Raw genomic sequence first — 23101 nt, forward strand, 5'->3', positions numbered from 1 at the left:
ACGATTTGCTACGTTCGCAGTCTTGACTCCCCGTGGCCACGACACTCACTCCTCTTTCTCCTTTATGATTCTAAACCAGCTCAAAAATTGCCTTGTTCAAAGTCTGTCAGTGAGTATGGCATTATTAAGAGTCACTGCTGGAAGTTTTATTGTCTTTTTTTGCATCTATGTTGAGACTGCGTTCAAGGACGATCCTTTATTGCTCTGTCTGTATTCTAGGGGAGGTTTTGACTCACTTGGGGCATTCACCAGCCAGAGGCTTCGGAACTGGATGGTGGAGCCATGACATCACTTAGGTCCTGGTCCCAGCCCCCAAGCCGGCTGGAGCAAAATAGAGTTGGTGGTTGAGACCAAGATCGGCCTGGGGGTGGCAAAACTGACCTGAGAATGAGCTTGAGACATCAGGAGCGGGTCAGCGGGCAGTCACCGGAGGTATAATAATAAGTCTAGTTAACATCAGTCGCCACACAGTTACAGTTACAAATTTTTTCTTATGAGAACTTTTAAGATTTATTCTCTTCGTAACTTTCAAATATATAATATTATCCCCCCCAAATCAGTATAGCTTTTATTCCATCTTTAAAATATCACCAATAAGTCTGAAAAATCATCCGGCATCCTGCCGTTTCTGTAGATGGACAGCTCAGATCTTATTCCTCCGCCTGCTGAACTGTTCCTTTTTCAGAAACGTAGATACCATCCCCCAATTGTCTGATATCCTTGTTTTTGACAGTTGTGGCTTGCTCGATCAAAGCAGCTGAGTTCGGTACAAGTTCAATGTCCTTTCCTTCAAGAATTAACTCATCTTTTTGGGCTTGAGAGACAGAACAAGCAACCCCTGGCCTCATCCGAACCCTGGGGATGTATTTTTCACCCAAGAAATTTGGGATTTCAACAAGAGAACCATTCTCCTGAATAACAACGTTGATGGGGAAGTGAGCATACACAGACCTCATCTTGTAATGGAAGCCCAGTGTATCGCCCTTGATCACGTTCTGTACATGACTACAGATAGTGCGAACGGTAGCCCGTTTTTTTCTATTTCCCCACCATTTGTCAACTCGGAGCCTCTTCTTTTTCTTTCCAAGGAGACTGAGTTCTACATTGATGTGACTGAAGTCCCTTTACAGGGTTCCTCTGGGGCCCTTCGCAATAACTGTGTGTCCCTTCAGAGCGATGTCGACATTTTCTGGAACGTCGACAGTCTGATTGCTGAGAATGGTCTTCATTCTCGCAGTAGATGCAGCAAAGAGCACAATACAATATTATTAACCAGAGTCCCCATACTGTACATTATATCCTGTGACTTATTTATTTGATAACTGGAAGTCTGTACCTTTTGACCACTTTCACTCATTTTGCCTATCCCCTATCCGCCCCCCCCCCCCGCACTCCCACCCCACCTCTGGCAACCACCAATCTGTTTTCTGCGTCTATGATTTCGTTTTTTCACCTTTTGTTTAAGATTCCACATATAAGCAAGCTCGTATAGGTATTTGTCTTTCTCTGTCTGATATAGTTCGTTTAGCCTAATGTCCTCAAGGTCCATCCATATTGTTGCAAATGGCAAAATTTTCCTTCTTTTTTATGGCTGAATAGTAGTCCATCATATATACCACAATTTCTTTATCCATTCGTTGTTAAATGGATAGTTGGGTTGCTCTCGTGCCTCAGCTATTGTAAATAATGCTGCAGTGAACGTGGGGGAGCAGATGTCTTTTCAAGTGCGTGTTTTCATTTCCTTCTGATAAATACCCAGAAGTGGAACTGCTGAATCATAGGGTAGTGCCATTTTTACTTTTTTGAGGAAACTCCACACTATTTTCCACGGTGGCGCACCAGTTTGCATTCCCCCCAGTAGTGCACGGGGGTTCCCCTTTCTCCACAGCCTCACCGACACGTATCATATCATGTCTTTTTTATAATAGCCGTTCTGACAGGTGTGAGGTGATATTTCACTAGGGTTTTGATTTGCATTTTCCTGATGCTGAGCGATGTTGAGCATCTTCTCATGTACTTGGTGGCCGTCTGTATGTCTTTTCTGGAGAAATGTCTCTTCAGATCTTCTGCCCATTTTTAATTGGATTGTTTGGGTTTTTTGTTTGTTTGCAATTAAGTTTTATGAGTTCCTTATATATTTTGGATATTAATCCTTTATCAATAAGGTGTAGAGTTGCAAATATTTTCTCCTACCCCACAAGTTGCCTTTTCATTTTATTGATGGTTTCTTTTTCTGTGCGGAAGCTTTTTTTTTTAAATTTTTTTAAGATTTTATTTATTCATTTGACACAGAGAGAGAGACAGCCAGCGAGAGAGGGAACACAAGCAGGGGGAATGGGAGAGGAGGAAGCAGGCTCCCAGTGGAGCAGGGAGCCCGACGCGGGGCTAGATGCCAGGACCCTGGGATCAGGCCCTGAGCCGAAGGCAGTGACTGAGCCACCCAGACGCCCCTGTGCGGGGGCTTTTTAGTTTGATGTAGTCCCACTGTTTGTTTTTATTTATTTATTTAATTATTTTAAAGATTTTGAATTTTTTTTTAAGTAATCTCTACACTGAACATGGGGCTTGAACTTACAACCCTGAGATCAAGAGCCACGTGCTCTACCCACTGAGCCAGCTAGGTGCCACCCCCCCCCAACGGTTTATTTTTGCTTTTGTTGCCTTTGTTCTTGGTGTCAAATCCAAAAGATTGTTACCAAGACCGATGGTGAGGAGCTCACACCTACGTTTTTTTTTTTTTTTTTTTTAAGATTTTATTTATTTATTTGACAGAGAGAGACAGCCAGTGAGAGAGGGAACACAGCAGGGGGAGTGGGAGAGGAAGAAGCAGGCTCCTGGGGGAGGAGCCTGATGTGGGCCTTGATCCCAGAATGCTGGGATCACACCCTGAGCCGAAGGCAGATGCTTAACGACTGCGCCACCCAGGCACCCCTCACACCTATGTTTTTAATACCCATTTTCACAAGGAGAAAATTGAGCCTCAAATGCCTAGCTTGGGCACGATCACACTGCTAGTGGCAGAAATGGAATGTGATGAGTGGTGTCTCAGTCAGCTCAGGCTGCAAAAACAAATGACCATGGGCTGGACATCTCGGACAGCAAGTACTTGTTTCTGAGAGTTCTGGAGGCTGGGAGTCCAAGATCAGGGTGCTTGCTGGCAGATCTGATTTCTGGTGAGGGCTCTTTTCTTGGTTTGCAGAAGTCTGTCTTCTCACTGTGTCCTCACATGGTGGAGAGGAAGATCATTTCTCTCCTCTCTTCTTAGAAAGGCACTAATCCCTTTCATGGGGGCTCCACCCAAAGGCACCCCCTCCAAATACTATTGTACTGGGGACTGGGGATTCAACACATGGATTGGGGGGGGCATAAGCATTCAGTTCATAGCAAGGTGGCAACAGCCTCTTGGTTTTTTGTTTTTTTTTTTTAAGATTTTATTTTTATTTATTTGAAGAGAGAGAGACAGCCAGCGAGAGAGGGAACACAAGCAGGGGGAGTGGGAGAGGAAGAAGCAGGCTCCCAGCGGAGGAGCCCGATGCGGGGCCCGATCCCACAACACTGGGATCATGCCCTGAGCTGAAGGCAGATGCCCAACTGCTGTGCCACCCAGGCACCCCAACAGCCTCTTGGTTTTAACATAGCAACCTTCTCCAGGCACTCAGGACCTTTCTCTGTATGTGACATGTAGATCAAGACACCTGCAATGAAGTCATTGGACCCTGACAGCACCTATGCTATGGAATGTGGTTTTCATTTAGTCATGAATATCTGCTGAGTGTCTACTGCGTACAGGAAGCTACAGACATGCAACCTCACTTCTGCTGAGTTGTTCTGCTTATTACCTCCTAGGGGAGGCCAATGGAAATGACAGATTATTTCAAGGAAAGCAGCGCTATACCACAGAAATTGTTGCCAGTTGCTTCAGCTGTTTCCTTCCCATGAAGTGACCCTGTGTGGCCTCGAAGAGAACATTGTCCCCTGTTGTAGGGGTCCCTTTACCCTCCCTATGCCTAACAATTTCCTCCTCACCAAACTCCTTGCCATGAGCACATCCCACTTTGCCTGCTGCCATCATAGGACAGGGGCATGGACTTCCCATCACCAGTAGTCAGTCAAAAATTACATATGTTCTTTCTTGGAAACATGTTCTCTTACTACTAACATTCCTTACTGTATGTATTATTATAATTTTATGGAAGCTTTTTTTCTTTAGTCATTTTCACAAACTGAATAACCTACCCTGTAAATTGCATGGTGCTTATAATTTTCTTTAAAATGCAGTAAAAGCTCTTTATTTTTTTAGATTTTATGTTTAAGTAATCTCCACACCCCAGGTGGGGCTCAAACTCACAACCTCAAGTGTAAGAGTCACATGCTTCTCCGATTGAGCCAGTCGGGTACCCCTAAAATGCAGTAAAAGCTCTTGAAGTCATAAATAGTCTCTTTCCTTGGAAATTCTTGAGGCTGAATGTATATTTCTACACACCCATCACAATTTGGGGACAGGGGCATCAGGCTTGACATCAGAAAAATGGAGTTGAGTTCTGGTTGGGTTGCTTCCCAGCTGGGCTGAGCCACCCAGCCTCTCCAGTCCGAAGTTCCTTGTCTGTACACTGTGCTCCAGGGCCCTTACATCATACTTCGGTGTTATCTTATACTTTGGAGAAAAACAGTGGCAGGTAAATCGTGTTATTTACTTGGCAACTTGAGGACAGAGGTTATTTCTCTTACGCATTGCTCGCCATAGTGCTTGCAGAAGTGGGCACGGGTAAATATTGACAATCTTCTTTTTAAAATGATGGTGTTTATGACTTCATGTAAAGGATGGGAAAGACAGGAGAACTCAAAGGTTAGCTCATGGCTATGTAGAATCCTTTTTGAATTCAGGTTCTTAGGGATTTAAAGAAGTCCCTGAAGGCAATTCTTTAAATTGCTGAAGAATGCCCAAATGAATACAAATCAAGTAACCACTTTATTTTATTTAAAGATTTTATTTATTTGAGACAGAGTGATAGAGCCCAAGGGAGGGGGGAGCTCACAGAGGGAGAAGCAGACTCCCCACTGAGCAGGAAACTTGATGCTGGGCTCGATCCCAGGACCTTGAAATCATGACCTTAGGTGAAGGCAGATGCTTAACCCACTAAGCCACCCAGGCTCCCCCAAGTAACCACTTTAAAATAACACTGTCCAATAATAGTAGTCTGGGAACTCATCAAAATGGTCAAATTCAGTGTAAACCCTCTGTCCTGCTGAGTTTCATCAATATTCTTAGCAGTTTGGAATCTCAAAGAGGTTGGCTGCAGCCGATTAAACATCAGAAATTGAGCATCTTTTGGTGCTTGAATGACTTCTGAAGCCACCTAGATCCTGTCTATAGTTGAGAACACGGTTCCTTGGAGATGAAAACTGTTCATCCACTTAAAAGTATTCTTTAGAATAAGCGACACCTGTGCACAAGGCCTTGCCAGCCTAATGAAATGGATACAATTGCATTCCCACCAATAAAGAGGTTCTAATTTACCTGGGGGCATAAGACATATTTATAAATTATTATAAAACAACAAAAGATGTGTTAAGTAGTAACATACCATAAAGATATAAAAAGGGTCTTTTGTGGTTCCCAGGACAAAAGAACAGATGAAAGGGAGAGAATTGCCCCAGCAAATGGAATCTGCAAGGACCTTTCTGTTGGTTGTAGCCAGAGGGAACACACCCAGGCAACACCCTCACAGACAAAAAAAGAAAATGAAAGAGTAGGTTTGTCAGTAAAGGAACCAAGTGAAGTAAGTCAGTAGTTCCTCTGAGGTCTCTAACAGAGCAGCTGCTGTAAAGCCCTCTCCGAAAAGCCAGCCTCCACATCTAGCCCGAGTTTTGCTAGCACTGTAGTTGGATACATAAGACCCCAGTTAGCCAAATGAGTGGAAAGTTCTAGTCAAAGTCTGATATGTTACTAATAAAAAAAAAGTCAGGTTTTACATAGAGACCCAAATCTTTATTTGCTCTTTTGAGCTTGTACCTTCCTAAATTTGACCAAAGACTTAGATGCCCTGATTTCTTTTCCCTTCTCTTACAGGAGAATGTATGAAGAAACATTAATTTGCTATTTTGTATATTTCCAAAACCCATCAAATTGAAATATTATCTGAGTGGAGGTGAAATTTTATCACAATAAATAAGAAACTGTACTTTGTTATTGTCTTGATATTATTGTACGAGATAGAACTAGAAATCAAGCGGACAAGCCAGGTAGCTTTGTAGGAAAGAGCAAAGGCCCAAACCGGACTGCCCGGATGAGGTTCCTGCTCTGGCCAAGACTGTGCACCCGCCCTCCAGCAAGTCTCAGCCTCAGTCTCGTCCTCTGTAAGACAGATAATACACCTAAGTCAGAGAGTAATCAGCAGGACATGTCCTACATTTGCTAGATACTAAATAAATACAGAACAAGTCATTCCTGGAGTAATTTGTGTGTTAAATCTAAAGTAAGCATTACCCCTTTCAAGATGATCCCCTTGGAAGAATTATTCCAGTGAGGTAGTCATTGGTCAAAATAGATTTGAAACCAAGCTAAATTGTCTTCCGAAGTGGTGGCATATTATTTTTTAAGTATTCCTTGTGGGGGTGAATCTTCCTCTTTGAAAGGTAGAGTTCTTTTTAAAACAGCCCAGAGTCTGTCAAACAAAGTCAAGAATGGTGAATACAGCGAGCACAAGCTGGGAAGTACTCCTTGGCAAGACTGAGGCGTGATTTAAGTAATGCAGTCTTGTGCGGATCACCCTTCGAGACTTTGGAAACAGGATTCCGGATCTGCTTAAGCAGTGGCAGAACTTTTTTGGTAAAGTGTTGGATTAGTTATCTGTTGCTGCACACTATTAACCCCAAATGTAGCAACTTAATGTTGCAGGGTTTCAGGGTTCTCTCTCACGGAGTCAAAGAATGAATCTCAGGGACAAAAGTGTGAAGTGAACTGAAAGTTTATTAAGTGAAGGTAAGAACAGAAAAGAAAGAAAAGAGTTCTCTTAAGTGAGGGGAGTCCTGCATGGGTTGCCACTGAGGGATTTTAGGTTTGCCTCTTTTATAGGAAACTGACCAGGGAACTTGGCAAATTTCTTGTCAACATCATGGTGGATTTATGAATATCATGTCTATATTTAGAACAAACATGGTGGACTTGTAAGTGTCATGAGAACAAACAAGGTGTTCTTGTAAATATCATGTCTATTTCTTCATAACTGGAATTTCTGTGAGCCTGTTTACATAGCCCCCTGAGTGACCCTAGTCACAACGCCCTCTACTGTCTCTCCCTACCTGGCCTTGCCTGTCTCTTACTCATTAAGACAAATGAGCATTGGGTTTTTTGTTTTTTGTTTTCACCATATCCGGGTCAGGAATCTGGCCACAGTTAGCCGGGGGCTTAGGCCCAGGGTCACTCACTCTGAAATGGAGTGAAATGTAGACATTAGCTGGAACGGTGGTCATCTCAGGGCTCCACTGGAGAGAGATCAGCTTCCAATCTCACTCACGAGGCCTCAGGCCTGACTAGCTGTTGGCTGTGGACAGTTCTTTGCATTTCCATAGGGCTGTTCTCTACCCCCAAAGAAAGAGGGGAGAGAAAGCATGAGCACAAGCATGAGAGCTCCAGCACCCTCATAAAAAAATGACTTCTTTCAACCTAATCTTGGAGGTAACACCCCATTACTTTTGCCTTTTTTTTTTTCTTTCTTAGAAATGAGTCAGTAAGTTCAGGCCTCACTCAGGGAGCTGTGATTACAAAGGACATGGGTACTAAAAGGCAGGATCATTGAATTATTCCCCGCAGTGACTAAGTTGAATGATAACCCTCATTTCAAGAAGATATCTCTCTCTGTCTGATTTTTAAAATTTTATTATTTTATAAAGATGCTACATTTTTTCCTATGATACAGATATTTTTGTGGGAAAATTACCCAACACTAACAACATGATCTTAGGCATCGTCATTGCGGGTCTGAGTCATGGGTTGAATTACATAAGCAAAAGCTAACTTCTAGTCCGTCTCCTTCACGATAGACCGCAACCTGGACAGGTTTTTAGTCCTCTGAGACAGGTAATGAAGTGCCTCTCATGTTTACGACATTGAACAAGATTCTGGTCTTCTAACATTTCTAGACTAGCAGTCGCCTAGAATTTGGGGACTTTAGATCTTAATGCTTTTTAATTCAGGATTTAACTGGAGTAGTAAGTTCAACAAGCCTGACTGACAGAAAACCCCCGTTTTTAACAAGCCCCCAGCAGCCTGTGAATGTGAACTGTAGGTGCTTGCCAGCTAAGTATGGTCCTCACTAACAAACGATGCCCTTTTTGTCTATCAAGAAACTTCCCTTCCAGTTTTTTCAGGTTTTTTTTTTTTTTTTTAAATCACATTTACAATAGAGGGTGCAGATTTTCAACAAAGCTGTCAAGTTTATTTGCTAATGAAGTAAGCTGGTGTGTTGGACCTGTTGCTTGAATCTTAGGGTCAAGTCTACAGTTCACAGCAAAGAACCAAGGCGCTGACAGCTGGCTGACAACTGTAGACAGAAAGGATGGATGAATGTGGAGAATGAAGCGTTGATACACAGTGGAAACTGGCTTACACCTCCTCTCAGACCTGGTTTTAAATTGGATATGGATCAGTGTCTGTGAACCTATGCACTTTATATGTGAAATTAGCAAGCTGTTGCAGAAAGTGTACATTATCTGCTTATTCACAGACACCTACAAAATTATTAAATTTATAGCAACGAACTTTCCATACCTTTTTAAATTCTGAACGGTTCTTTAAATGCCCTCCGTGAGTTATGTTAAACAGTGTTAATCATTTGGTGTATCTGCCAGATTTTTTCCATCCATCCACAAACATGCATTTATTTATATACCTAGATACATGAGATGGTACTATATATATTCTTGAGAGGAAGATTCAATTGATTTTTCCTCTTCCCTCCTGATTTATGACGAGAAATACATTGCTGTTTAGCTACAAATTAACAACCTTCCTTATAGGATTTCTAAAAACCAACTATACTCTTGAAGAAGTTTAAAGCTAATTTAAAAAGAAGTCGTTCTTGTATTTTTTTTTTTTTTGCAGGCGCTTCGAATGTTAATTCATAAATGCTGTTGGCAAGTTATTTTTACTAAAAAAATATGAACAAGTAGGTGATTTTGAAAGTCTTTTCTGATTCAGAGCTAAGAGTTCATTTCATATGCACTTTGGTTAATTTACGTATACGTTGCAGATGACCGTTCTTGATTGAGGTAAAAGGCAAAGCCAGTCAAGGATGGTTGTGGGGGGAGACAATGTTAAACAGATTAACAATAACCCACAACCCTCGGACCAACTGTGAGAAACCATGCATCTCTGATTATTTATAGTTCGTATCCAGACTATTTTCTAAGTAAGGAGACTTTTCATGGCCTATGCCACAACCATAAAAAATAAGACGTGTACAACTTCCCAATTAAATAGAAGGTAAACAAAACAAAATCGCTATTTTCAAAGTGTGTTTGTGAGAATTACATTAACCGTTACCCTTTTTTTGCATTTCATTTTTACAAATGCATTATGGGTAGTGCCTAGCTGAATATGAAAGTAAACCGAGCGGGTGGCTGGCAGCCACGAGGGTGAGGGTTGCGAGAGCCAGAGCAGCGCCTCGGTTTGGGCAAGGACAGCTGGCCGGGGCTGGGGGGGGCGGGGGCGGGCGGCGCTCTCCGGGGGCTGGCTTGCCGGGGCGCCCGGGGCTGTCCTGTCGGTTTCTTGTCGGTGTCGGCAGAGCGTGGCCCCTGCGGACCATGCGCGCAGCCAGCGCGGGGCAGTTGGGCCCCGGAGGGCAGGGACGCCGACCTGCTGGACCCTCTCCGGGCCTGGCAGGTACCACCTTTCAGCTTCCTTTTATCCTTAGGAGTCCCTTCCCCCCCCCCCCCCCCATCCTGAGCATCTACACCCACGTCGCTAGTAGTTAGGGATTAAAGGCAAGTTAGGGAGTGAAACAGGTGGCTCCGCCAAGAGGCCCCCCCCCCCCCCCCGACCAAGGAAACCTCGTGTGTGCTAAAAACCCCGTTCTGGGAGTTCTTTAGCAGCTTAAATCACCCATAAATTACTAATCTTTTCCCCACCCACCACAGGTACCCGGGGTATTCCTTCTTAAGAACTGACTGGGAAAATGCAAAACCATTGGTGACCTTTCAAAGCTTTATTATTTTTTTTCCCAAAGCTTATTTATAGTGAAAGTTTAAGGACAAACTGAGAGGAGATGGCCCACGAAGTATTTTGCACATAAAAAGCATTGCCAAGGAAAACGTGAAGTTATTTTTCTTAAGGGAGAGGGTTTCGGAGAGGATGTGGGGCTGAACCTTGGTTCTATATGTCAGATATGAATTAGGTCCCAGAAACAAAACTATGAAATTGATTTAATAAATGAGCCGTTTGGTATATCGGCATCATCTGGGTTTTTTTCTAAAGATAGTTTAGCCTTTTTTTTTTTTTTTAAATTAAAAAATTCCTCTTGGGGAAACTTTGACAGATTTCCTGCAGTTAGGCAAACTAAAGTTCTTATTCAACATATTTCTTAGGGTTTTCCTACTAACTTACTGTTCTTTCTTCCTGTAAAGACAAAACCAGGAAATTATTCAGAAAAAGGCTCGAGCTGACTTCCTAATTACCTATTGTGATTAGTGAGAAAAACTTGGGAAATTGGGAATATTGGGGCTGGGTTGTTTGGAAAAATGGAGAAAACCTTCAATTTAAGATACTATGATTTTTAAATTGTACTACTAAAAATGTATATACAAAAAAACCTAGCGAATTCTGAAGTCTGAGCTAGCTGATTCAGTGGTATTTTAAAAATACATGTAAGGAAGGCAGTAGATGAAGAAAGGTATTTGTAATATTGTCAGATCCTGCATTTTAAAGGTGAATAATTACTCTAGTGATACCCTTATGAATTTTAGGTATCTTTCTTTTGAGTAAGGTGGGAATTTATATGGTAGTAATCATTGTAGTTTGTACAATTTCTGCTTTTCTTTATATTATCTCATTTCTATTATGTTACTAGTATCTTTATCTTTAGAAATCGGTAGAACACATCAGCTTTTTCTCCCATTTGTAATACTAATCGGATCTGAAGGGAATCAGGATGTGTCACCCCCAAATATGCCACTTTGACATAAAATTATTTTGAGCTGAAGGCAATTGAGAATCAACAGATGAAGAAAGTAGATTTCTCAGAGTTTACTTTATCTGACCAGAAGCAGCAACTTCTGGGAAATAAGGCTGCCATAAATTCCTTCTTTGGGGAGCGTCTACTCATAAAAGCCTTCTCTGGGGGATTTTTATGGCCCTGCAGAAGACAGAAGGACCCCTCAAACTTGTATAGACTAACATTGTCAGAAACTTTCTTATCTCCTGTTTGGTCTCCTGAAACCCTACTTGTCTTTCCTAAAGAAACTTTTTTGTTCATCCCCCAGCAGCCTTTTCTCCCCCTCCCTTTACCCTACTAAGTATTTAAATTCCAAATTCTAACCACCCCTTTGAGTTACTTGTCACTGAGCGCTCTCCTGGGTATAAGTGCTACTAACGTAAATCGACTCTATTTTCTTCTCTTACTACTGTCTTTTGTCAGAACAATTCACAGACCCCCTAGATACTAACCATGAGAGGGTGGAGGAAAAGTTTTTTCCTCCCCTACTGACCTGAAGGAATTAACATGAAATATCAGGGCAAGTACTGATCAAAGAGGTTAATGGAGTATGGGGGGGGGGGGTGGAGGGGAGAGGAGTTTAGCCCTTGATCTTTACAGAAATGGTCTTAGTCCTAGATCTGCAATGCCCAAGTTAAGTCAGCTCTCTTTTAATGTTTTATTGAGATCTACCTCTAGCCAAGCACTGTGCTAAGATCTTTGCTAGCATTATCTCATTTCACCCTCAAAACAACTCTATCAGGTCAGTAAATCAGAGAAAGTAAATAACATCCCCAGGGCCACATACTACAAAAAACGGAGCAGATGGGGCGCCTGGGTGGCTCTGTTGGTTGGGCATCTGCTGTTGACTGAGGTCATGGTCCCAGGGTCCTGGGATGGAGACATGCAGCGGGCTCCCTGCTCAGCAAGGAGCCTGCTTCTCCCTCTCCTGCTCTCCCTGCTGTGCTCTCTCTCTCTCTCCGTCAAATAAATAAATAAAATCTATTAAAAAACCCCACAACCCCACAGCAAACCAAAAAGAGAGCAGGTACCTTCTCTGAGCTTGAAAGGCTAAATGCTAACGTATCAAAAATGCTACTTTGTACCCCATACATCTTTCTCTCCCGCAAAGATATTGCTGCAGGGCTCAAAGGGACATTCGTCTAATGCCAGGCACATGTCATGCACACTCAAGAAAGAGTCATTTGAATTTGTTCATTATTGACCACTGAGTTTGATTCTCTAGAGTTTTAATTTTAATAACTGACCAACTTTACATCTGTGTCTTCTTTTCCTTTCCTGCTATGCTTTTCTATTTTCCTGGACTTAATGACGCTTCCTTTTCTCTTTAAAGCTATCCAGTTGAATACAGTTGACCCTTGAACAACACAGGTTTGAACCGTGCAGGTCCACTTATAGATAGATCTTTCTTACAATGCAGTACTGTAAATGTATTTTCCTTTCATGATGATTTTCTTAACATTTTTTCCTCTAGCTTATTTTATCATGAGAATATAATATATAACACATGTAACAGACAAAATAAGTGTTAATCAACTGTTGTTATCAGTAAGGCTTCTAGTCAACAATAGACTATTAGTAAAGTTTTTGAGGAGTCAAAAGTTATATGCAGGGGCGCCTGAGTGACTCGGTTGGGCATCCTACTTTTGCTTTCAGCTCTGGTGTGATCTTGGGGTCATGAGATCAAGCCCCCCACCCTCTGTTGGGCTCCATGCTCAGCATAGAGTCTGCTCTGGAGTCTCTCTCCCTTTCCCTCTGTCCCTCCCACTCATGCACTCAGTCTCTCTCTCTCTCAAATAAGTAAGTAAATCTAAAAAAAAGTTATATGCAGACTTTGGACAGGGTGCATGGTGGGGTGGGGGGGGGATTGATGCCTCTAACCCCTGAGTTGTTCATGGGTCAGCTGTATAGCTGGCCATGTTTATACAGCTAGAGAAAGAAGTATCGTATCTGCCAGGTGGGCCACACATAGGAATGAGACAGTTCAGATTAATTTTTAGTTGTCACATCTTTTCCTATCTGGTTTCTTCCACTGCTTTTAAGTTTCAAGTTCTTGTTGATAATTCAGTTAAATATTCACCTACATTTCCTTCTAGGTTTCGCTCTTAATTTCATTCAACTCTTTAATAAATCAATTTTATTTCAGTGTGAGTGATGAAAAACCAGCTTCCCATCTTCCTTGCCTGGCTGTTCCCTCTTATCTTAATTAGGATTTGTAATTTCTGTGGTAGTGTAATCTCCAGGTAGTGTAAAAATAGTGAAATTTTACTGTGCTGTAGGTGATTTTCTGAGAACAAACTGCGTTCCTTCAAGAACTAACATGCTAAATGACTCTGGGCAGCTCTTTTCACCAGTCTGGATCTCAGAATCTTCTGTAAAATGAGTGACTTGGGCTGGATTTCCTCCCCCTGCCCCCCCCCGTCCCAAATATTCTGAGAAGTGCAAGATTGGCTCAATGAGAAGGAATTGTGTGGGCAAACTTGTTTTGGAAATTCGTGTAAAAGAGTTTTTACATTTTATTTTGCCTCTAACATTATTAGTTATTCGGAAGCATTTATCGGATGCCTCCTAAGCCAGGCACCATGAGAGGCAGAGCCCTCCAGCCGAGACACCGCCGCCCACTGGCGTATGAGCCTGCGCGGAAGAGCACACCACAGCCAATTCCAGGGGAACTGTGGAGTCAGGAGTGCTGGGCAGGGGGGCCCTCAGGGGTTCTGAGCCCTGACGGTGGTGGGAGCTGCCCAGCTTAAGGGTGGGGGTAGCAGAGAAAAGAGGAAATAGATGCTGAGTGAGAGGACATCGAATGCTGGAGAAATGACAGGCCTGAAGCTAGATCATTGCGGAACTTGAAAGCCTTATGGGGATTTTGGACTTTATCCTAGGGGAGACAAAAACGCTACTGAGAATTTTAACTGTAGGAGTGATGTTTATGTTTCTGCAGAGACCCTTCTGGCTGTTTTGTAGAGAATAGGCAGAACCTTTAGGAGGCTTGTCATATTTTAGAGGAGAGATGCTCGGCGATGTTGGGTGATGGGTGTGAAAATGGGGCAAAAGTGGATAGGTCTGAGAACAGTTCTGAAGATGTAATTGCAAGAAGTTAGGGAAGGAGCATAGTTAGAAACAAATCCCCAGTTTCTGGCTTGTGCCATCGCAGGGATACGGGTACCCGTTGTCGGTATGGCGGTATACTGATATGGAGAATATTTATGGGGTGTGGAGGCCAGTGAATTTGGTTTTGGAGCCAATCTTGTGAACTCCTAAAATAAATAGTTTGCAGCATTTATCAAATTTTTTGGACCCATCATCCATTTCTTCTTGGCAGAATATCTCTCAGGGCCAGGGTTCCATGGAACACATTTTGGTAAATGCTGTATTAGTTGCTCTTAAGTCTTCCAGCTCAAATAGTATTTTTTCCCATAATGCTAACAATAACCAAAAAGTAAACTGCATTACTTGATATTTTAAATAAACTTTTAAATTGAAGTGTAAGAAAGATACAAGGTACACAATGGAATTTTTATTTTTTAATTTTTAAAAAAGATTTTATTTATTTGAGAGAGAGAGAGCAAGAGAGAGTAATGAGCGGGATGAGGGGTGAGGGGCAGAGGGAGAAGTAAGCTCTTCACTGAATGGGAAGCCAGACACGGGGCTTGTTCCCAGGACCCCGGGATCATGACCTGAGCCGAAGGCAGATGCTCGACCGACTGAGCCACCCAGGTGCCCCACAATGGAATTTTTATAGTGAACATGCCTGTGTAACCACTACCTAGAACAACAGAATGCGTTATCACAAAATCCTGGGGCATTGTCTGATTTTCAGATCTGTGAATCAAACACTGGGTGGTCCCAGGGAGGCTGGCAGGGTGGATGGCTTGGCTGAACCAACCCTTCCACTTGTCCTCTGGGGTAGCTCCATCCCCAGAACTTGGTGGTAGGGAGTGGCTTAGATGTCAGCTCAGCTGTCACTGTGCCCTGAGTGCATCAAGAGTCAGGGGCACTTGGCCTCTCTCCTTGAAGAGAGTGGTAGTAACCAGTACTTCAAGTGAAGGGCCCTCATCTGGAGCTGGCCTCACCTGCCAAGTGGCCTTCGTGCAATCTCAGGAAGAAAGAGGGGTGTCCTCCACCATTTGCCGAACAGTCTCTAGTTGCTCTTGATTCCCTAGGTTATTGATGACCGCAGCACTGGGGTCAATAATATTTATAGGGTTAACAGCTAGCTTCTGTTGTGGGAACTTGGGTAGGGGTCAACTCAGTTGACTGGATTTGGCTTGTGGTGACTCCTGTGTCTGATAAGCTAGTGACAACGTTTGACTAGAGAGGGTGGGGCTGGCCTCCGAGTATTTGCGCTTGATTCCTGCAGATGTGCTTGGTAAGGGAAGTCATCATGGGTCCTAGCACTGGAAAAGTCTTCCCGCATTCCCCTTTTAAATTGAAATGCCTACAGATTTGGTGACATTCTACATGAAAGTATTTTTACAGCTTAGGGAGGTGGAAGCAGGAAGAAATTTTGGAGCATGCACATTTGGTCCTTTATTTTCTGGCCTAGTGAAGATGTGGTTTTGAAGACATTGGAGATCTGTCAGTTCTCTAGATCACTTCCAGCCCTATAATTCTATGATCTAATAGAATTTATAACAATATGTATTCCAGTAGTGACTTGCGAGGATTGCTTTGAAGGGATTACAGATGCTTCTGTAAGTATATACTTTTAGAAGAACATAATGCAATTTGCTTTCTAGCCCAAAGCCCTAAAAATAATTAGGTAGGAGTTCAGATGAGTGTTAAAAGGTAGTTGTTTCTGGTGAATCCAAATGGATTTAAAAAATCAATTTCATTTATCCTCAGAGGAAGGCTTGCATTTTAGATTTCTTATTGTTTATTGAGTAGTAAAGCACAATGACCATGCTAGCATTAAAAAAGTAAGCAATGAGAAAAAAATCAGTGCAACACTCCAAATTCAAATTAAGTATAATGGAGTGAGAGGAAGGAATTTCAGAATGTGGGAATGAGTAATGTAACCGAGACCTCAAGTGTTTGCCTTGGGGGATTCTCGCTTGGTCAGATGTGTGACTTCAACATATGGCTTCCATCTGACTATGTCTGTAGCCCCTCATGCCTTGGAATCATCCTGACCCATCTGGTTCCCTTTCATGAGATCTGAGGGGGACTCTGTCCCTGCAGTTCAGGTCAGAGTTCAGCTTCATCTGTGCGTGGAAGGGTGGAGACCGTTCAGAGGGGCAGGCAGGGCAGCCGAGGACATCTGGACAGTGGCGGTCACACTATGGAGAGCCTTCGTGTAGGCACGAGAGAACCATTTGGGGGGTTTATCTTCAATAACCTTTTTTAATGAAAAGAGATGACCTTTAATGTGGAAAAATTAGGAAAAAAATGGAGAAGTACAAAGAGGAAGTTATAGTCTTGTTTTTTAGAGCCATTGTGGTTGCTTCCTTTTTTTTTTTCCTGGGGCGAGACATTATCCAAGTGATATTCTTAGGAATTATCATGAGGTGGCAATGGAAGATGTATCAAGGAAGAGCTACGGCAGGGAGGCTAGGAAGCTCATGCCTGGGCCACTGGGCAAAGTGGCCGTGGTAGTAGTGACCAAGAGGAGGAAGGGGCAGAGTGGAGGCAATTGGAAAAGAGGGATCAGTGAGTCTGGATGAGTTTAGATGTGGGCAGAGACTGAGATAAAATTACCGGTGACATGGAGAGTCCCACTGGATAGTGGGAGAATGCATCATTCATTCATTCATTCATTCATTCATTCATTCATTCATTCAACAGAAATGGATTGAGTTCTGACTACCCTCATGGAATTTATAGCCTGATGGAGGGAGACAGACAAAAAAGAAAAATTAATAGTTGCAAGACATAGCGTGTTACGTGGTAGTAAGTGTTATGGGGGAAAATTAAGCAAATTGAAAACAACCTGATAATAAAAAGCCAAGGTCATAACCAGGAACCATAGGTCAGCCACAGCATTTCCCCAAGAAGTCCGGGTGCATTCTCATCTTGTGATCGACCTTGATGAAGGATTGATCCTGCTGAAGGACAGTTTATGGCCCTGCCACCTTTATTTTTAAAAGTTAAAAAAAAATTTAAAGATTATTTTTAAGTAATCTGTACACCCGATGTGGGGCTTAAACTTACAACCTTGAGGTCAAGAGTCACATGCTCTACTGACTGAGCCAGGCAGGCCCCCCGCCCCCCGTCACCTTTATTTTAATGAATGGATGAAAGAGTAGCCAATTTAAATCTGACCTCTGATCAAAGTTGAAATTCAGAAGAGATTCTAATATTTAAAGGCTCGTATGCCTTTTTGGTGGAGTCAAGACTGCCTTTGAGAATGCAGCAGAAAATTACAGATCTCCTTCCTCATAAAACTGGACTTTCTCTTAATACATACAGTTCCCAGGGATGCACAGTTGGAAAGCCAGCCAGCCCCTGAGCAGGTGGCCCACCGAGCACCTGAAAGCATGGCCACATTTTTCTTGTGAAGACTAGCTGGAACCTCAGATCTTTACTCCGGAAAAGTGTCCAGCCCATGTCACCTCCTATAGCATGACAAAGATTTGGGCCTGGAAGTTTTCAAGGGCCCCAGGGTGTCAGACAGAGCAGGGAAGTCTGAGCCAGGGCAGACTGGTCAGGAGATGGCAGACATGACCCAGGGCAGAGGCCACAAAGGCCCCACTGCAGCTCTGGGGAAGGTCAAAGCCAACACACATTCAGAAAGGGCCGAGGTGAAGGGCTGCCTGCAGAGAGTGAAGGGAGAAGCATCTAAAAAGGGCCCTGGGGGTGATGACGGGTTGGCTCAGTTCGTGGAACATTTGACTCTCAAGCTCAGGGTTATGAGTTCAAGCCCCATGTTGGGCTGGCAGCCTACTTAAAAAACAAAACAAAACAAAACAAAACAAAAAACTGGCGGGGGTGGGGCTGGGTTTGCAAGTGCAGAACAGGCAAAAGAGGCCCTGTGACCTAAGGCGAAGATGGGAACAATTTTGATGGCAGGTTCCATCTGTTGCTTATAGAATCTTCATAAAGCCCATACTCAGTTTGGAAACTTCTATCCCTAGTCGCTGAACTTGTAGACACGATAGAAATGATAAACCGCATCTGTGAACATCTTAAACTTTTCTCTCGGGGCAGACACAGACTTCATTGCTCTCAGCTCCAGAGGTCCGGCTCGCCTTTTCTCTACAACATCCATTTCCATTTGTCCTACGACCTGCATTATAGTGTACATGGTTGTGTGATGACAGTGTCCTAACGTTACATGAATATTGCTTTTAAAGGGTATCGACGAGTAGTTTCCATTGCATCCCCAACCTAAATCATCACAGCTCAACATTCTAAGAGCACAATGTGAAGATGTTACACTGTGATGAAGTTCAGATTGAATATGTAGGCTGTGTCTAAGGGGGAAAGGATAACCTATAGGCTTTTGGAGGCGTAGGTTTAGAAAGAGAGTGGCATCTTGGGGACATCTGACATACTCTCTGTGTGCTTACGAACACGTGTGTGTGTGTGGAAAAGCACAGGAAAAGCGCTCAGCAGGCCAGGCCTGCTGCTAACAGTGGCCAACTCTGAGGAAGAAGGTAGGAAGGGGGTGAGGGAGGGGGTTTTCCCCTTTCCCCCTATGTACTCTAATATCATTTGAATCTTTTAATTTTAAAGATTTTATTTATTTATTTATTTGAGAGAGAGCCAGAGAGAGAGTGAGCACAAGCAGGGGGAGCAGCAGAGGGAGAGGGAGAAGCAGGCTTCCCGCTGAGCAAGGAGCCCGATGCGGAGCTCGATCCCAGGACCCTGAGATCGTGACCTGAGCCGAAGGCAGAAGCTTAACTGACTGAGCCACCCAGGAGCCCCTTGAATCTTTTAAATGGAGAATATATTTACAAATCACTTGTGAAATTTAAAGCAATTGAAGATGGAGGCAAAAATCTCAAGGCCAACAGCTGGTGTAAACAGACACCTAGACCTAGAAAGTGGTAAAGGTCAACTCACCATCAGGACACCATAGATAGACTGGCTTTTGTTGTCTTGAATAAAACTTGTCCTCATTTGGTCTGCTATTTTGAGAAGTGAACTAAGTGCTGGTTTCCGAATTTCTTCCTGAGGATATAGCTCGGGGGCTTGGCTGTGCCCGGGACACGCTGCGAGCCAGGTGGCTGGACCCCCCCCTCCCAGGCCGGGGTTTTTCCACATCCATGGGGGGAATTGGCATTCTCAATTTGTTGCTGTTCTCAGAGTGTGACCGAACTTGTCCCGAGTGTGAAACCCCAAATGCTGAATGCCAGGTGATCACCACCCCGCTCTTTCTGAGCTACTATTAGAAAAGAATCAAACAGACACAAACTAGAACCAGAGTTTGATGGTTATTTTACACAAAGGGCTCCTCACAGTCCTGTGGTACCTGCCTCATAGGCTGTTTTGTACAGTGACAAAAACTCTCGGCAAGATGAGGATTCTCATCCAAGGTCACCTGGCTTCTACATATGGATTGGTCTCCTCAGGCTGTTTGAACGACGTACCATCAGCTGGGTGCCGAGAACCCCAGAACTCGATTGTCTGACAGTTCTGAAGGCTGGAAGTCCAAAATCAAGGTGTCACCAGGGTCAAGTTCTCTTTGAGACTCTGGGTAGGATCCTTCCTTGCCTCTTCCCCTTTCTGCTGTGGCTGGAAACCCTTGGTGTCCCTGGCCCTGCAGACACACCCTCCAATCTCCTCCTCCTCCAGTCATCACCTGACATTCCCTTGTGTGTCCTTCTTCACGTGGTGGTCTTCCCTCTTCTTGTAAGGACACCAGTCATATTGGATGAAGGGCCCACTCTACTCCAGTATAACCTCAACTTAACAAATCACATCTGCAAAAATCCTAGTTCCAGATAAGTATTGGAGGTTAGGACTTTTTCCAACCCATAATAATATGCCAAGGCTAGAACTAGAGCTCCCATTTTTCCTCCCCACCAAACCAACCTTATGATGATTCAATTCCCATCTCTCTTCTTTTTAGAAAATCATTATATGTGGACCTTGGTAAGTGATAGTGTTAGGTACACCAGGAAAATTCTGGAAGGAGGATCTAGTACCTGCTGGGGGACTAATCCTGGACAATTACAGAGGAAAATTTACCCATGGGGTGATATCCTGTCAGAAAATTGTGGTACCAGACTGCTGGCTACTGTTAAAACACTTTAGGCTCTTCATCTCCAGATTTCGCCAGCCTGTAAAATTGTAGTTGGTGTGGCTGATGTCATTTGAAATCCTATAGGCTTGACACCTCATAAGTTGAATGAATGTGTGTGTGTGAGGTCAGGGTTTTGTGTGGTGATGGTGTCAGTTGAGCAGCTCAGGATTTCTATAGATCTCTCTTGCTAAGGTAAACTTTCTAATCTAAAGCCTGTAAACTTGAATATTATGGCAAATTATACGGCGTAGATTAAGTGATTTTCTTCTTTTAGAGACTAGTAGAACTCAGGATTTTTTTTTCCCCGCACAGACTCTGATGTGTCTGCTGGACACAGGCTTTTGGCTACAAAATTTGAGTGGAGAAAGAAAACCAGAGAAAGCTGGAGAAACGCTGGGCCACCACTGCCCTCTGGAGCTGGATGCAGAAGGGAGTGACTTCTTAGATGGAGAAGAGACAGGGGAGACAGAAAGACAGACAGACACCAGATACTAACCTGAATTGGAAAGAACATGGCCAGTGTTGCCTGCTGGGAACTGACGTCACAAGCAGAGTGTGGGTGAATTTTAGAGGTGACCTTTTATTTTTTATTTTTTTATTTCGTTCTATTTAGAGAGGGAGGGGGAGGTGCAGAGAGAGAGACAGAAAGAGAATCTCTAGCAGACTCCACACTGAGCTTGGGGCCCAACGGGGGGCTCCATCTCACGACCTGCAGATCATGACCTGAGGTGAAATCAAGAGTTGAACACTTAACTGACTGAGCCACCCAGGAGCCCCAAAGGTGACCTTTTATTTATTTATTTATTTATTTATTTATTTATTTATTTATTATTTATTTATTTTTAAAGATTTAATTTATTTGACAGAGAGAGATACAGTGAGAGAGGGAACACAAGCAGGCGGAGTGGGAGAGGGAGAAGCAGGCTTCCCGCCGAGCAGGGAGCCCGATGCGGGGCTCGATCCCAGAACCCTGGGATCATGACCTGAGTGAAGGCAGATGCTTAATGACTGAGCCACCCAGGCACCCCAAAAGGTGACCTTTTAAATAAAGGTCTGGGATAAGAGTGGCGAGAGCATAAAAGCTACTATGGGAAAAATTAAGAAGCAGAAAGGTTTGTTTATGTATTATAGAGTGGTATTAATTTGTTTAAAAAGGTGTGTCATCTTAAATCCAGGTCTTCCGATAGTTTTAAATGTACCTGTACACGTAAGGGGGGATTTACTATCAGGCCGTGCAATTATGGCGTCTCTAATCACTTGATGGTGATAACCGTGAGCGAAAACTCAGGACACCTGGGAGCTGCCTTACCAGTGAGAGCAGTGGTGGTGTTTGTTGGGTCAGATTCACCAGGTCAGTAAGAAGAAAGCTGTGTTTTTAGAAATCAGACCCCCCACGCTGAGGCTTGGATGTTAGAATTCTGTAGTCTTAGGAAACCAATTATCCACTTACCTCTTTACCGAATACATCGTAAGACAAAAGTAAGTTCTAGAAGTGAATTAAAGCAAAACCTATAAAAAATTGCTTTAGAGATGCAATGAAATATGGAGGTTTGAGGGTAAAGTAGAACTTCACCAAATCCTAGAGCTCCGGGAACTGAATATTCACAGAGGGTCTGGATGTGAAACAGACCCACGGTTATTGTCAAAGTTGCTGGATAGATTTGGATATGTTTCCTTTCTCAGTGATGGTTGTGTTGTCATTTTCTGAGTCAGACTTAGGAAATGGATAAGCCCTTTATGGACAAAGGGGAATTTGAGAAACATGGCCAGTATTAGTATCATCAATATGTTAATTCAACAATGAAAATGTAGCGAGTGCTTGCTCAATGCCGTATACCGTTAAGCAGGCGTTTTCAGTATGTGCAATTTTTGGATGCCTGCTTTTAAAATTATATTTCCCTTGCATTTCAAGACAGTGCATTTTGTTCTGTTTTGTTTTGTTTTTGGAAAACCCGTCTGATTTTATAATGGAAGGATGCATTTAGTGGAAATTCAGTTTAAGGGGACTTAAAAAAATTTTATTCTGCATGAGGTGAGAGATGTCTACACTGAGTTTTTTTTTTTTTTTTTTTGAGAGAGAGAGAGAGTGTGCGCTAGCAGGGTGGGGGAGGGGTAGAGAGCGAAAGAAGAGAGAGAATCCCAAGCAGACCCCACGCCCAGCGCAGAGCCAGATGTAGGGCTCCATCCCATGACCCTGAGATCATGACCTGAGCCGAAATCAAGAGTCAGACGCTTAACTGGTTGAGCTGCCCAGGTGCCCTGAGAGGGAGGTTTTAATATGGCCCTAAGCAGCAAAAATGCTTACTTGATACTCAGTACCTGAGCTTAAATCACCAGGAGTAGAATGTTTTCCAGTATACCCTTCCTTGAAGAAAGAAACCACGTGCTAGGAAATCACTGCAAAGACAGAGACCACATCCTTACCACCTTTGTATCACCCACAGCCCCCAGCTCAGACGTTGGAGTATAAAACACACTCAAAACATGTTCTTGGAAGGAATGTTCCATCTGGGTATCCAAACCTGAAAGTGTTATTTCTTGACCTACGATTGTCAATGGTTGTTTGTTTAAAAAATGACATTTTCTCTGCTCTCAGTGATAATTAATGCTCAGTTCAGACTGCAGGGTTTGGATGAAGAAATCTGAACAATAGCTAGACAAGACAAAGCCTGTTAAATCTTCTGCAGGCTTCTCCCTCTACTAA

The 23101-nt window shown here is 43.3% G+C and overlaps 1 pseudogene; it reads right to left on the reverse strand.

Moving 5' to 3' along the window:
* Positions 1-650: 650 nt before the first annotated feature.
* LOC123789521 (large ribosomal subunit protein uL6 pseudogene) lies at positions 651-1247 on the reverse strand (annotated as a pseudogene).
* Positions 1248-23101: the final 21854 nt, after the last annotated feature.

Source organism: Ursus americanus, chromosome 3 (genome assembly GCF_024610735.1).
Source record: "Ursus americanus isolate L20-20 chromosome 3, mUrsAme1.1.p, whole genome shotgun sequence".
NCBI classification, from domain to species: Eukaryota; Metazoa; Chordata; class Mammalia; order Carnivora; family Ursidae; genus Ursus; species Ursus americanus.